Below are 13,566 nucleotides of genomic sequence, written 5' to 3' on the forward strand. Positions count from 1 at the left end.
TATATTATAAAAGATTAAGTTATGTCACATAATTTTAAAAAAGAATATAAAAATGAAAAATTTTATGGATAGACATATAATGAGGCCCATAAAAACCTCATCATAAAAATAAAAAAGATCTATCTCTCTTAAATTTTCTTCGTATTATCCTCGGGTCATGGTGTCATATCCAAATTGTCTTCTAGGTACCCGCGGTTCGAACCCCAGCTATGACGTATTTACATGAATTTTTCCTCCAAATGAAGGGCGTAATCAAAGGATGCTAGGCTTCTAGACTGACCATCACGTACGCTTCCCGATTTATCTTGGTGGCGTCAAGTACTCCAGACTCGACGTTACCAACCTAATTAATCATTTTTTAAATTTTCTTCGTATCATTACTCTTAATTAAAATTAGTAATAATTTATTTTATAAATAAAGTAATTAACACAAATAACTCCACAGCCGCAGCAAGTTCCTCACTTGTTGCTGTTCTTTCTGCGTTCTGTCCTGACCGCACCAAAGCTCTGGTCAAAAGCAGCGTCGGCGAAGGGCTTTGGATCGACAATGGCGTAGCAGCAGGAGCGCGAGAACTTCGTGTACCTGGCCAATCTCGCCGAGCAAGCCGAGCGCAACGACGGTGGGGTTTTCGATCTGTAACGCTACGGTTCGATTCCTTCTATTTCAGAGTTTGATCCATATTGGTTCCGGCAGAGATGGTGGGCGCGATGAAGAAGGTGGTGAATCTCGGCGTAGGTCTCACCGCGGAGGAGCGGAACCTGCTCTCGGTGGGCTACAAGAATGTGGTCGGCGCGAGGAGGGCCTCTTGGAGGATCCTATGCTCGATCGGACATAAGGAAGAAGCAAAGGGAAATGAGAACCGTGTCAGGAACATCAAGGAGTACCAGAAGAAGGGGGAGACCGAGCTTTCGAGCATTTGTGCCGATATATTTGGCTGGATCGATGAGCACCTCATCCCTTCTGCGTCGGCTGGCGAATCATCTGCCTTCTACTATAAGATGTGAGTTTATTAGAAACGACCTTGATACCATTGCGCATATGATTTAGGGTTTCCAAACAGTGTTCCCGTTCTGTCACAGGAAGGCGGATTATTATCGTTACCTGGCAGAATTCAAAGCTGGAAACGATAAAAAAAGAAGCGGCGGAACAGTCTTTCAATTGTGGCAAAAGGCGAAACGTTCACCTCCAGCGTCCCCGTCGTACCCGATCTAAGACCATCACGAGAGAGATAAATCGTAACATCCGAGCGAGCATATAACGAACAAGGTGTAACACGGGGATAAAGGATTTATTCTTCAGCTGCCCCGAGGATCGATCCTACGATCTCATTATGACAACACCCGTCACATATCAATTCGGATAATCCATGACGTCGGCAGAACAGTCTTCCAAGGCGTATGAGATAGATGTCGTTTCCCTCCCTGCTTTTTTCGGCACTACCCGTGGAGATGTCTCAAACTTTTTTACAACAGTAGGAAGACTATGCGGCAGAAAAGGCCGTCCTCTTCAGGAGTAAGTGCTTTGTGAACACGATCTGACAAACTAGTTGTACACTGATACGTCACTTTTGTCAATTTCATTCTTTGCTTTACATTCTCAAGGTTTCTTTGTTGTGGAATCTGTGGCTTCATAATTTCAATAAATAATTTCATTTATTTCCTTTATTAATATTGTTATGGTGGTAATGGCCAAGGGCTATTATTTATTAGCTTCCTTGAGCCATTGCTACCTATTCTCTTTATGTTAATTTTTTCATGATAAATTGAATTATATTTCAGTTAGTTGACAGCAGCCAATAACTGATTTTTTTTTTTCTTATGCATAGAGTTTGCATCTATTATTGTGTGGGTATGAGGCATTCTGCGAGCCTGATCCTGCTTTTTGATTTATGATTTGTTTCAAAGTGACATGAGGCAAGGCATAAATGAGAAGCGATAAGCATATTTCGTTTGCATAGAATTGAAGCATTCACTTGGTTTCACTTCTGCACAAATTGAAGTCTGAATTGTTATTGACTTACGGTATATTATCATACCAATATCTAAACTGTTATCATATATACTTATCGTACTAGAGTTTGAATGGAGGTATATAAACAACAGTGCTGTTGTACGTGATGTAGCATAGTATTATGACACTGTGCTTTATTTATGCATAATGTGTTCTATCATGCCATTTTCTTTTTCTTTATAGCATCTGACTTCCTGTCATTCCCCATTTTGTGATTCTTTTGCTTCCTTGTGAATTTGATATTTCTTTAATATTGACTCTTTTAACTGAACTATTTATGATGTCTTCTTTTAGACTGCTACAAAAGTAGCTGAGGCAGATCTTGCTCCTAGTCATCCTGTTCGATTGGGATTGACATTGATTTTTCTGTTTTCTATTATGAGATCATGAACTCACCTGAACGGTAATATCCATCAGAATAATGCTTTTTAGGTATGTGCTCATCTAGTTTTCCCTCAAAATTTGTTTACCAAAATACAGGGCTTGTCACCTTGCAAAACAAGCTTTTGATTGAGGCTATTTCTGAGCTTGACACGCTGAGTGAAGAATCATACAAAGATAGTACTTTGATCATGCAACTATTAAGGGATAATCTTACCTTGTGGACTTCGGACATCCCTGAAGATGGAGGTAATTATTGATAAAAGATATAGAATATTCTTTCATGCATCTGAAAGAGAACCTCTGTCATAACATATATATATATATATCATTCCCCTGTGGAACGATTCGTGCGGAACGCTACAGACCTACCCCCGTGAAGTTTCCACGTCAACTTTTTTTTCCCGTGTCAGTTTTTTATCCTAGCCCTAATTTCTAACGCGCACAAATCTTCCCCTCGCCTTCCTTCTTGCCTCCGCCACCCTCTACTTCGGGTTCTACTTGCGCCTTGCGTCGAGAGAACAGGAGACTCCTCCGCTTCCCTCCCTCGCAAGTCTTGCTCGCAATCGACGCCGTCGCGACCTTGCGTCTCCCTTTGTTCTATAGTCCGACTCGCTGCGTCCTCCTTCGTTGCGACGCACCCGTCGAAATGTACTCCTTCCTCCTTCGTCGAAGAGTCCTCCTTCCTCCTTCCTCATTCGTTGTGACGCACCCGCCGCAACGAAAATCCTCGCTCTTCTTCTCGCTTTCGCCGCAAGCAGAACAGAAGACTCCGCCGCCCTCTGCTTCCCTGGCTTGCAAGTTCTGCTCACGACTGACGCCCCTGCGGCCTCGTCTTGGCTTGTGGAACGGAGCTAGGGTTCCCGTCCTTCACTTGTCGCAGCCTTCCTCGTCCATAAGCCGTTAGTGTATCTAGGGTTCCCGTCTCTCAACGCGACGAATTTCACGGAGCTAGCATTCCGCACGAATCGTTCCGCAGGGAAACTCCACGGAGCTAGGGTTCCCGTCCCTCACTTGTCGCAGCCTTCCTCGTCCAGAAGTCGTCGGTGTATCTAGGGTTCCCGTCTCTCAGCGCGACGAATTTCATTGCAGGTAGAACCTCATTTTTAGAAATGTTATTGTTTCTATTTTTTTTATGGTATCTGTTTGAAACTGTAGCAGCGTCCGCACCTAATTGATGTTCGGTCTTAGGACTTTGTTCAGATTGACTCTTCAAAATTTTCCAATGATAGTATTTTGTTCAAGTAAGAGAATTTAATTGAACTTGCAGTTTTGATTTTATAATAAGTGCATGATCAATGTGACATCAATTAACAATATCAGTGTAGATGAATCTGTGATTTGTTATGTGACATCACTTAATTTTTTTTATTTGACACTGTATCATCAAGTCTAATTCAAATTAATTGTATCATATTATACATTAAAATGATATATAATTATTGTGTTGTAATTTTGTGCTGTAAGGAGTGACTATGAATGACTAGCACATGAACTAAAGATGATTATTTCATTTTCAAATAAGTCCTCTTTAACATAAACAAAAAGTATGTTGTCTTGAAAATGTTTCACTTTTTTGTGAATAGAAGGAAATTTTAGGCTTGATGTGATGTATGAATTGCTTACTTCCATCATGGTGACAATCGTGTGTTTCCCAACTTGCTACTTTTTTTGTTGACCGTAACATTTATTTTTTAGTTGGATAACATCAGTTGCCTGATTATTATATAGCATCTATTCATTATCATTTCTTAATCTTCCTGATTGCATTCTTCAAAATGACACTGGTCCGTTATCATGAATCTGTTACTGCTTCATGACACTTTTTCATTAATTTGTCTCACTATAAACACTGATATTTACTTATTACAAAATATGATGTCATAAAATTTAGGTATTTTAATGCAAATTGTGGCTACTTTTAATGCAAATTGGTCAAATTTATCATAAAATTGTGTGATTTCCCATTACTTAAGCAAATTGCTATTATTTAGCTTAATTTGGTCAAATTTATCATAAAATTGTGTGATTTCCCATTACTTAAGCAAACTGCTATTGTTTAGCTTAATTTGGTCAAATTTTACTTTTTAGGTTATGCTTGAATGACATCATCAAGTAACAGTAGCATCAACCATTCCAAATATGAAACTGTGTGATGCAAGGACTGCGGACTAAGAGTATTGGTACTAGTCTCTAGATCGATCAAGAACCTAGGAAGACTATATTATGGATGTAAGCATCATGGATGGTTAAAGTGAGTGAGGTTTGATACGATACTAAATGAAGACACTAATGATATACATTTTAGGATGTTGCCAAGAGCGGAGTCAAGGGTGGGGAGTGAACACATTGCTTATCCTAGTCATAATATGGAAAATTAGAATGTACCGCTTATGGTCTGGATATTAGTGATAGTGAACTTAATTCTTTTGGCTATATACTTGTTTTGTTTGTTGGTTGGCCTAGTTAAGTAGTACTAGTGTTGTAATGTGATAAAGAAATGTAATTATGGATGATGTTGACATTTATTTTTTTTTTATTTATGGATTATGTTGACATTTGTTTGCCAAAATTTATGTTGTAAACATGTCTCTTGAACTTGTTCAGATTGAATGAAGCTTGTGCTATTGAGCTTGGATTCCACCAACATTATTCACTCTAATATTGTGAAATGAGATTTTGATAACCGTGCATTTATCTTTTCTTTGGGAATTTGGGGATGGAATCGTAGTAATTGTATGTATTGATGGTATTGGATTCCTATCTATTTACTGATCAAGTTAGATTCCTGTCTTTTTATTTCCACGAACTTAATACGAACACCTATTCATCTAAACCATCATTCCATGGCTTGTTCTCAAATTTTTTGTACTCAGTAGTATTTCAGTCACTACTTGAGTTTTTATATATCTTAAAACTGAATTAAACATTTCACAAAGTGATTTTCCTATAAAAATTATACTGTCAGATGGGCATCAGTTATACGTAACAGCTCACTTTACAGTAATTGATACTCATACAGTATCAACTAGAACATGAATTTTAGCAGAAGTTGCAGAATATAACACTTTGCAACCACTATAAACTCTCAGGAAGTAAATGCAATGCTCCTGTGCTCAAACCATTTCAGCGTTCCCCAGCTTGCTTTGTTTTTTTCCTGCTTGCAAAGTATCAGCACTCTTGATTTTTCCTCTCCAATTCTATAGCTTCATAGGACATCATAATTTCTTTAAATTTTGGTTCAGCCGCCACTGCAATAAGAAGAATGATATGCTTTTCATCATCAAATATATTGTAACCAACAAATTCCAGACATGATATAGATATATTGTGCTACATTGCTTTTGTGCAGAAAGCATACTGCACTAGTTTAACACAAAATGAATGCAGGTCCAAGTGTTTGAGATAACTATTTTTAGATATTCATATGCGTGATCAAGAAAAACATATAGTGTCCATCTGAAATGTTGGAGTATGAATGTTGGCATCTAGCATGGATATGGAAGAGATAAATGGTGAATCCCTGAATAAAGAACATAATGGTAAAATCCAGCTGCAAGCATCTCCCTATATTTACTTTTAAGTTCAGCTGCAAGCATCTCCCTGAATAAAGAACATAATGGTAAAATCCAGAACAAAAGAAATATATACCAGAAAAAGATGATTTCATAAACTCAACAGTCAAAACTACCTAAATGCTTCACTAACAGCAGGACGAAAATTTTTGTAAGTTCCCCCACTTCCTGAACTATTGAAAGGTAAGCTTAAGAAATCAAATGGTCACAACCGACTTCATCAAAGAAAGAAATTAGTGGGAAATTTGACTCAGTTCTTACTCCAGTCAAACTGGAGATAAGTTTATCACCAACTTGAACATATCTTCTGATATACGATGGGTCTTCAAAGCATTTTAAAACTCCAATTACATTTACATCAATGTTCAAGATTCAATAAAAATAAAATATATCAAACCATGCACAACATCATGGCAAGTCATCGGCAATATGGAAATAAAACAAGAAACATATAAAGTTGATGGTTGTAAGCCTAAATCCAAATAACTCAATTGCACCTACTAAATCCAAATAACATACAACAAGAGACTGATCATAGTTTACCATCTGAACAAACAAAATAACTCAATTCCATCTACTAAATCCAAATAAAATACATGCTATCAATTAATGCCAGCAACAGATGAGAATTGCATAAGATGCATAATAGATCTCTACAGCCTCCAGATTATGAATGTGACTGATACAAGTGTGCATTGGTTCCTCTCACTGATTACGACATCCTAGCGTATGTTACTAGAACCTGTAACAATAAAGATAATTTATTAATCTCATTTTCTCAATAAACAATAAACCACTATAATTTAACAAATTAAAACTTCCATAGTACCCGCTATAGATCCGAAATCAAGTTTATATGTGTCGTCAAGACTGATATGATTATTATCTTCAATCGATCTGATAAGTGACACATTGCCATATAATAAATATAATAAACTAAATTTATTTGTAAGAAAACATATAATAAAAATGAAAAAATGAATCGACACAAACCCTTGTTGAAAATTGTGACAGTTACGCTTGTCATGTGATACTCCTCATTGTCCGCATCCACGACAAAGCCTAGAATTTGATGTAGATTTCTCCTTTGATGATTTTAATATCTTCCCATATCTCTTTGTTCTTACTATAGAATGATCAATAATACCAAGGCTCTCATCAATGGATTTTTTTCTTTGACTTCTATCACTGCATGATATACTAATGGACATCTATTGAATTTTGTTGTAGATATAATCGAATTGTTCATCCAAGAAGGTTGTCTTGGTGCGGTTAGCACTAATGGTCTAACCCAGGTTTTGATAAATGACAAAACAAGTTAAGTTAGTTTTGTTGTTAATCTAATACTCTGACCGAGTGTGCAGGAGAAGCCCAGACAGGTCGACGGGCTGACCGGATGTCTGACACGAAGCCCAGCTAGGTCAACGGGTCGACTGGATAGCTGGCACAAAGTCCAAACGAGTCGACGGGCTGACCGGACGTTTGGCTCGAAGTCCAACTAGGTCGACGGGTTGACCGGATAGCTGGCGAGAAGTCCAGACGGGTCGAAGGGCTGACCGGATGTCTGGCAAGTAAGTAAAGGTAAGTCACTGGAAGGGAGTGGCTGTGAGGACGCGTTCCCGGGAAGGGAACTTAGGCGTCGATCCAACTTAGATCCATTTCGGAAATCTAAGTTGAGATCGTGACTAGATTCCGGTCTCGGAAAGATGGAATCTAAGTCATACTCATTTCGATTAAACAATGAATTATGCTAATAATCTGTTTTACAGGGTATAATTGCCACGGACTAACGTGTTTCTTGCAGGAAGGTGTCTGTTGGAAAACGTGGGTCCGGGCGCCCGGAGGCAAAATTTTATCCCCTTCGCTTCAACGCCACATGGAGACTCCTGATTGGGTCAGCTACGTCACACCGAGGCGCCCTGAAGGTTCTAGGCGCCCCGAACATCCTATATAAGGAAGGTCAAGGCTGAAGCTCCAGAACAACCAAGAATTCGCTCTCCTGTGTGTTGGACCCCGTGAGTGTTTTGATGTGATCAACCAAGTTGGTTAGGTCCTGCGTTTTGTCTGATCCCTGTGTCTGAGTGTGCAGGAGCTTAGGAGCACAGGGAGTCGAGCGGAAGACGCAGCTAGCGAGAAAGACGGCACGGGAAGGGAGCCGAGATTTAAAACTGAAACAAACACAGGAAGAGTGTGTTTGTTGCTGCTAGCGAGAAAGACGGCACGGGAAGGGAGCCGAGCTTAGCCCTTGAACGCCGCGCACGTTCTTCTCGCTCCACCGAAGTACTCTTCCGTAGCTTTCTCGTCCTTCGGACGCACCGAGACCAAGTCTTGGGATTGTGTTTGTTGCACACTCAGGCACAGAGATCAGACAAAACGCAGGACCTAAGCTCGGCTCCCTTCCCGTGCCGTCTTTCTCGCTAGCAACTGTGCACCAATTTAGATTTAATTGCAACGAAAAAAAACTTTCCAAAAAAAAAAATAATGATACCAATTTGGAATTATACGAAAAAAACTGAAAATTCGGAAGAAAAAAAATGGAAAGAAATGTCACCCCCTTGTTTGACTAGTGGTTGCACCAAGTCAGAGCGGTACCTGCTCTGATACCACTTGTTGGATTGTGAGGAATCGACAAAAAATTGTCGAGTAAAGTACGCAGCGGAAACATAAAAACAATGCTAACACAGGTCTTTTTACTTGGTTCAGAGCCTATGTCGACTCCTACTCGAAGGCTCGCACACAAGGGTGCTTTCGATGGGCAATTCACTAGCAGTTCGAAAGTTATTACAAACTAAGTATAAAGAAATGCCAATGAAAAATTAAAGCAATACCGACAAAGTAAGAGACCAAAAGAGAAACAGCGTGTTTGTTGGAGCTTCGTAGCATCGCAGGAGCACAGTGTAGGTGCAGCGGAGGACGGCAAGAGGGGGGTGAATTGCTTCTGAAATTAAAAATAAACTATACCCTCTTCGGATTTCAACTCAGAAATAAAATCAGCAGTAAAAATAACTAGCAACTATATAAAATTAAAGACAGAAATAAAACGGGAGACCGAGGTTTAACCTGGTTACAATCAAGGAGGTTGTTAATCTAGGACAATCGAAAATCGCACTAGCAGAATCTTCTTCACTGTAGGCGGAGAAGCTTTTTTACACACTTAATGAACTCACAAGTTGCTAGGAATTGAAAGCTTGAATGAATGATGAATTCCTAGGTCCAGGGGTCCTTTTATAGCCCCTGGAAAGTCTATCCCGAAGCTCCAAGGCGCCTCCAACAATGGTCCAGGGCGCCTCCAAGCAAGTGTTCAGATAGCACTCTATCCGAAGCCAAACGATCGATTTGACCAGACTCAAGGCGCCTTAAACAGGCCTTGAAGGCGCCTTCAAGTTGAAGGCGCCTTCAAGCATGATGAAGGCACCTTGAGCTACCTTTTCAGCTCCTTTGCTTCTTTGCTTCGTCTTCCGACGTCTTCCGTAGTTCCGGTCGTTTGGGTGATTCCGGCCAACCGAAATAGGGCTCACCCGAACCCAATTTCCGGCCTTCCTCGAGCAGGCTTCCGTCCGGCTTCTCGTCCCTCGAACGCCGCACACGTTCTTCTCGCTCCACCGGAGTACTCTTCTACAGCTTTCTCGTCCTTCGGACGCACCGAGCCCGTCAGCTCCCTTCCCGTGCTGTCCTTCTCGCTAGCTGCGTCTTCCGCTCGACTTCCTATGCTCCTAAGCTCCTACACACTCAGACACAGGGATCATACAAAACGCAGGACCTAACCAACTTGGTTGATCACATCAAAACACCCACGGGGTCCAACAATCTCCCCCTTTTTGATGTGCATCAACCCAAGTTCAAGTTAGGGTAAATAGACATAAATAGTAATTTGAAAGGAAATTACTAAACTAACATATTTAAGCATAAATTTGCAATAATTAAAATTGCAACACAGTTTTTAGAAAAAAAATTTATAATTTTCGTACTCCCCCTAAACTTGTACCTATCTCTCCCCCTTTGATCACAGAAAAAATGGGGTACCAATAAGAGAATATTAAGCAAATTATTAAGGTAAAACAAATTCTGAGCAAAGATTTCTAAGTTTAAACTGAATTTTAAAAAATTTCTAAGCAAAAATGAATTTTTAGAAAAAAAATTTCTAAGTTTAAACTGAATTTTAAAAAAAAATTCTAAGTAAAAAAAAATCCTAAGTAAACTTTTTGGATGTTTCCAAAAATAATTTCTAAGTCAAATGAAGTTATTTAGAATTTCTCTAGAAAAAAATCCTTAACTAAAAAACATTTCTAAGTTTGAATTTTCAAGAATAGTTTAAAAAAAATGTTTGATAAACTTTTAAAGCATTATTTAATTCTTGTTTTTAATGTTTTTTTCAAAAAGTTAATTAAACATTTTCTTTCAATATTTTAGCTTCCAGGTCGTGGCGAGGCACTAGGCCTTCTTGGTTATTGGAACAACAACCACTTCCTTAAACAAAGCTTCCATAAAGAATTTCAATGTTTAATTTTCTCTCTTAAAGCTTTTAATTAAAAAAATATTAATTTAGCACATATTTTGGAACCCAATAGAGGTTCCTTCCTACAGGGTTATTTAAAAATTTAGGGGGTACATAGTTTCTTGGTACTTTTTTAAGTTGACCCTGATGGTTTCTAATGTACCAATTTAATTTACCATAAATTCTAATTTTTGAATTTGGAAACTTTTTTAAGCATGCATCATTTTTCAATTTTTCAATATCATTTTTTAATTTTGTATTTTCTAATTTCTAATTTTCCTTTTCCTTTTCAAATTTATCTAACTCTTTAGAAAGTGCTTTTATAAATTTAAAGAACTGAGTCGGGGTTAGATTGCGTACCTTACTTACCTGACTCGGTGATGCTCCCCCTTCACTGTAGCTTTCCTCTTCTGACGTTCCTCCCCCTTCGTCGATGCTCATCTCTGAGCTGGACGTTTCTTCTAGTTGATGGTTGGCCATCAGTGCTAGTCCCGAGAATTCTTCGACTTCCGATTCGGAGGATGACGAATCATCCCACGTGGCCTTTAGGTTGTGTTTGGTTTGAGCTGGCTTCTTGCTCCTTTCCTTATCCTTCTGTTTGCTCTTCAATTTTGGGCAGTCCTCCTTGATGTGCCCTTCTTCGTTGCAGTTGTAGCAACGGACTGTCCTTCTCTTTTGACGATGTTTACTTGACTGCGATCTAAATTTGTTAGATTTAAAAAACTTATTAAAACGTCTTACCATTAATGCAGCTTCGTTTTCGTCGATTGTCGCTTCGGAGTCAGGATCGTCCTTTTCGGCTCGTAGGGCAATGTTGAGGTTCGACTTCTCTACTAGATTTTCTGCAAGTCGAGATTCGTGTAGTTCGAAGGTTGAAAATAATTGTTCCAATGTACTTACCTCGAGATCCTTAGAGATGTAGTAAGCATCTACTAAGGAGGCCCACTCGGGAGTTCATGGGAAGGCGTTGAGCGCGTATCGAATTGAGTCCCGGTTCGTTACTTCTTCTCCAAGGTTGGTGAGTTGAGTGATCAGCTCTTTGATCCTCGCTTGGAGTTGCGCTACCTTCTCGCCTTTCATCCGGAGGTTCATCAATTGGGTCCGGAGGATGTCGCGTCGCGCCAGCTTTGCTTCGGAGGTACCTTCGTGAAGCTCTAGGAATTTCTCCCAGAGATCTTTCACAGAGTCGTAGCTTCCGATTCGACTTACCTCTTGTGGTGGCAGCACACTGAGCAGGTGGAACTCTGCCTTTCCGTTGGCGACGAAATCGGCTTGGTCCTTCTTGCTCCATGTGTTTTCTTTTTTGTCTTTCGGCATTGCAAAAACCATATTTCATTGTAATAAGAATATCAAAATCCGTTTTAAAAAATACCTCCATTTTGCGCTTCCATGTGGCGAAGTCTCCGTCGAACTTCGGGGGATGGATGTTCGCTCCAGCCATCGTTTTGATCATAGTGCTTCAGTTGGCGGTTAGTCCTTCTGAGGCGATCAGGCTCTGATACAAATTGTAGGTGCAGCGGAGGCCGGCAAGAGGGGGGTGAATTGCTTCTGAAATAAAAAATAAACTATACCCTCCTCGGATTTCAACTCAGAAATAAAATCAGCAGTAAAAATAACTAGCAACTATATAAAATTAAAGATAGAAATAAAACGGGAGACCGAGGTTTAACCTGGTTACAACCAAAGAGGTTGTTAATCCAGGACAATCGAAAATCACACTAGCAGAGTCTCCTTCACTGTAGGCCTTAGCCTTTTTACACACTTAATGAACTCACAAGTTGCTAGAAATTGAAAGCTTGAATGAATGATGAATTCCTAGGTCCAGGGGTCCTTTTATAGCCCCTGGAAAGTCTATCCTGAAGCTCCAAGGCACCTCCAACAATGGTCCAGGGCGCCTCCAAGCAAGTGTTCGGATAGAAGTCTATCCGAAGCCAAACGGTCGATTTGACCAGACTCAAGGCGCCTTAAACAGGCCTTGAAGGCGCCTTCAAGCATGATGAAGGCGCCTTGAGCTGCCTTTTCATCTCCTTTGCTTCTTTGCTTCGTCTTCCAACGTCTTCCGTAGTTCCGGTCTTTTGGGTGATTCTGGCCAACAGAAATAGGGCTCACCTGAACCTAATTTCCGACTTTCCTCGAGCAAGCTTCCGTTCGGCTTCTCGTCAACACCATTTTGGCTTTTTTTTTCTTAATTCTTCCCACACTACTAATCCAAGACCAAGTCTTGGGATTGTGTTTGTTGCTGCTTTATTGTGTGCAGGGTCATCGTGTCTCAGATCGAAGGTTTCAGTACGGTGCGTCCTCCCTTATTCAACGGAGACAACTTTCCGTACTGGAAGAAAAGGATGGAGGTTTACTTGAAGACGGATTTTGACCAGTGGCTCAGCATCACGAAAGCCTACAAAACACCTGTTGACAGCTCCGGGGTTCCGCTAGACCCGGAACAGTGGACTTCAGACTTGAAGAAGAAAGCATCGACGGAGAATAAAGCGATCAACACATTGCAATGCGGACTGACAAGGGAAGAGCTGAACCGGGTAGGACCGCACCAGAACGCTAAAGAGCTATAAGACAAGTTGATCGAGCTGCACGAAGGGACAAGTGACGCAAAGGTAACGAAACGAGATTTACTATTAAATAGAATATTTAATATAAAAATGCAGGAAGGAGAAACGGCGAGTCAGCTTCACGCGAGGATCAAGGACATCCTTAATGGGCTCCACGCGATAGGCCACCAGATGGATAACAGAGACTTGATAAGGTACGCGTTAAACGCATTCCCACGCAATAGTTTATAGGCATCCATCGTGGATGCCTACAAAAATTCTAAAAACTTATCTAAACTAAAATTATATGAACTTTTTTGTGAATTAGAACTACACGAACAAACTAATGCTAGATCCGAGAAAGGTATATCTTTTTTTGCAGGTTCCTCTAAGGAAAAGAAGAACAAGCCAGAACCTGAAGAAGATTCTGACCAAAACTCCGAAGATGAAGAGCACCTAGTGAACCTGGTAGGGAAGATGTTCACCAGGAAGAAAAGGAGCTTCAGCAAGAAGGATCTTCAGAAGATCAACACTCCAACCGAATCAAGGAACGTGGCATGC

At 40.1% G+C, this 13,566-nt stretch overlaps 1 pseudogene; it reads left to right on the forward strand.

The window, feature by feature from the left end:
- Positions 1-506: 506 nt before the first annotated feature.
- On the forward strand, positions 507-3,299 carry LOC122013963 (annotated as a pseudogene).
- The last annotated feature ends 10,267 nt before the right edge of the window (positions 3,300-13,566 follow it).

Source organism: Zingiber officinale, chromosome 8B (genome assembly GCF_018446385.1).
Source record: "Zingiber officinale cultivar Zhangliang chromosome 8B, Zo_v1.1, whole genome shotgun sequence".
NCBI lineage: Eukaryota > Viridiplantae > Streptophyta > Magnoliopsida > Zingiberales > Zingiberaceae > Zingiber > Zingiber officinale.